General features: G+C 37.2%; 1 pseudogene; it reads right to left on the reverse strand.

The window, feature by feature from the left end:
* Positions 1-3404, reverse strand: part of LOC102491195 (ADP/ATP translocase 3-like) — a 15685-nt pseudogene that overhangs the window by 8822 nt on the left and 3459 nt on the right.

Genomic DNA, 3404 nt, shown 5'->3' on the forward strand with positions numbered 1-3404 from the left:
TCTTTCTCTCTGTCTCTCTTTCTGTCCTTCTGGCGAGCGCGCACGCCCTTATAGCAAAAACCTCTCCAAGTTAAAAAAAAAAAAAAAGAAAGAAACCACATAGAAAGGTTCTAGGTTTGTATCTAGAGGCCTCCATGGGTGTGTCTGACACATGCATGCCCATCATCTGGGCTGGCTAAGGCTGGAGGTGGATCCTGGTGTCAAGACCCTGCTGAGGATACTGTCTTTCTCTAGCACTCATGGAAGAAATAAAGAAACTTAAAAACAAAAACAAAAACAAACAAAAAAAAAAACAAAAAAACTAAAGATCTTATTTTTAAAAATTTGCTTTAGGGCATGTATACTTGTCAGAGAGAGAGAGAGAGAGAGAGAGTAAGAAAGTAACCCCTGGGAGGATAGCCATGCCACAATTCCCTTTCCTCTATTCTCTTGGGATCATGGGCACTCCTGTACACCCAATCTGCATGTTTTTCGAACTGCTGGGTCTGGGACTCTCATCACGCAGTCAGACATGTGGGATACAGCTTCCTTAACCACCATGCTCCTCACAGGCCCCAAATAACCTTTCTTTATTTGTTATCAGTGAGGTAGTCCCATCTCATGAATCTTAAGGCAAATTAAAAACAAAACAAGCATTTTCAACAGAGAACCTAGGCTATATTTCATATGCTCTCAAATGCCTTTATAATTCTAACCAACTACTCTCATCAAATCTGGTGTTTAGGGAAAAAAAAAAAAGAAATTTATCTATCTATCTATCTCTATATATTTGAAATAATGCCCATTGAGTTTGTTCTAGTAGTTACTTGATCCAATAGCTTCGAGACTGAATAAAAAAAAAAAAAAAAAAAAAAAGAATGGTGTAGATACGTAAACTTTGAAAAATCTGCAATTTATTTTAGGACATATAACTGACTTACATTCTTGCCCTGAAGATTAAAGTTGTACTCTATTGTAATTTGGTGTCATGAAACTCCAAGTTAAATAAATGAGACAGATTTTTAAAATATTTTTGTTCTAAAAGGAAATAAAAACATTGTTTTCTCACCTTGCACTAAGGAAAGTTCTGTATTGGTCACTAAACTATTTCTATAAGACACTTTATTCTTCAATGAAAGAATCTGAAAAAAAAATTCCGATTCATTTTTTGGCTGGCATTAAATCATTTTTGATTTTTTTCTGTAGTTAGAATTCACTTTATGAAATGTGTTCGTCTGCTTCCTATCTCCAAGGGAACTTGTGTTAAAATGGAACCAAACATGCTATATGTTGACATGCTCCAAATCTGGTTCACAGATACATTCAGGTACTCAGCCACGCTGTGAGATTGTTAATGTCACTAGTTTAGAGAATTTTAATCTCCAAGATCGACCTCTTCCAGAAACAAAGAGGGAGGGAGGTAAAGAAAGAAAAAGTACACACCTGCAACCTATTTCTTTTTGAAGCAAAGCCTTTGAGCAGATGGAAGATGAGATAGAGAAAGCAGGCCAATTGCCAAGAGAGGTTTGTTTACAATACAGGCAAGTTCCTTCAGAAGTTGATAGGGAGCTGTTGTCATGGAAATGCAGAGAGATATTGCTGCAGGGTTTCACAGAACAAATTCCTACTACAAATGTACCTGGATTTAAACGTGATGGAAATGGGAAGGGGGACAAAGAGCTTCCTGAAGAAGTTTCAAGTCATGCTTTTCTCCCTATCTTTTCAGTACATTCTTTAGAGCTAGAATATTACTTACCTTGTGGTATGCAAAACAGGCCATCAAAATAAAGGGGGGTATTTTTTTTTCTAGTAAGTAGAATCCCTCACTACAATCAGAGAATCAGTGTTCAAGTGAGGTGTCAACAGTACATGATCGAGTTCAATCTTGGAACACTGACTATTGCTCACAAGACTTCAGAAAATTACCATTATTCACAATGAACCAATGAAACATTTGTAGTGCTGATGGTAGTAGCAGAGGGAAAGTGCCTACCTTTGTAGTGTACACATATTAACCGTTAACAAATTAAAGATAATTTACAATCTCTTGCCCCCCCACAAAAAATGAAAAACCCTTTGATTTATAATTTGTTGTCTGTTTCAAAAATTTACGTCTTTCACTATGACTTTCTACTTCACTTTTCTTAAGACAGAAAATCTGTCACAAGCTATTTCTCTGGACTGTAAATTGTTTTGTGGACAAAATAAAGTCCTTCAAATCTTCAGCTTTCCAAATTCCCTGTGAGGAAGTGCATAGTATGCTATTTTCTCGCCTTTATCCTCTCTGTGGCAATTCCAGCAGAGGATGACATCATTTTTTCCTTTTCCTTTTCCCACCTCCTACCCTTTTATCCCACCAAGTGTCTTGTTAGGGTTTAATTGAACAAAGCAGCACCTGTGTTTTTTAGTCAACTTCAAACTTACATTTGCAATCCATTTCTTCAGCTGCCTGGAAGGGTTGTTTTCATTGACAACAGGTAATTAGCAGCTTTACACAGATTGGGAAGAGGCAATCTAGAAGCCTCCAGAAGCCTTTGCTGCCTCTTACTCATATTAAATGAAGTTTAAATGGTGATAATCAAAACGACATTGTTTATTATACTTTGTAGCACAGGGTTATAGGAAGAGCAATTATAAACTAAGTTGCAGGATTTGATTTCTTTTGTGGGTCCTGGCATTAACCAGCTGGTTAACTTAGACAACTTGCCTAACCTATTCTAACTTTACTTTTCCGAAATCTGCCAGTTGGATGTTAGAGTGGTTAATATCTTCAATCCCTCATAATTTTATTATTCTATAAGAAGCATATACGACTAATATAAGAATACACCTGTTTGCCATATGGCTCATAAACTTCCGGAAGCTACTATACAGTCATCGTTGTATCTTCTTTCCTTTCTCATCTCTGTTCCCTCTACTGTCTCCCACACTCACAGCGGCTTCTTCCCTTTCTCACTCACATACTGTCTCTGTCTGTGATACACAGACACCAGTCAATGCTGTTGGAACAATTTATGCCATCTGGTAGGATTTCCGGCAAACTCTCTAGTTCCTCTCTGTTGCTATAGTTCCCTTTAGAACTACTCAGAGAGCTTCTCCCCAGGGAGTTTGCTCAAAGCATGCATATTCAAAATTACTATAAAGGTCTACCTTGACTTGTCTCTCTCGGTATTCACTATGGCCACTAGAAGATGTGGACAAAGGAACAAAAGCAGACCAGAGGATGGCTGCTTAGAGGTGTTCAGTGTTGGAGCTTCGCAACAGGTGATGAATATTTAAACAGTGGTTCTGTTTCCTAAAAGCTGTCTCACCTTTGAACTCTCTGAACTTCTGTTTTTTTTTTTTAATTATACACACACACACACACACACACACACACATATATATATACACACACACACATATATATATATATATATATATAT

The sequence above is a fragment of the Tupaia chinensis genome, unplaced genomic scaffold (assembly GCF_000334495.1).
Source record: "Tupaia chinensis unplaced genomic scaffold, TupChi_1.0 Scaffold148049_1, whole genome shotgun sequence".
NCBI classification, from domain to species: Eukaryota; Metazoa; Chordata; class Mammalia; order Scandentia; family Tupaiidae; genus Tupaia; species Tupaia belangeri.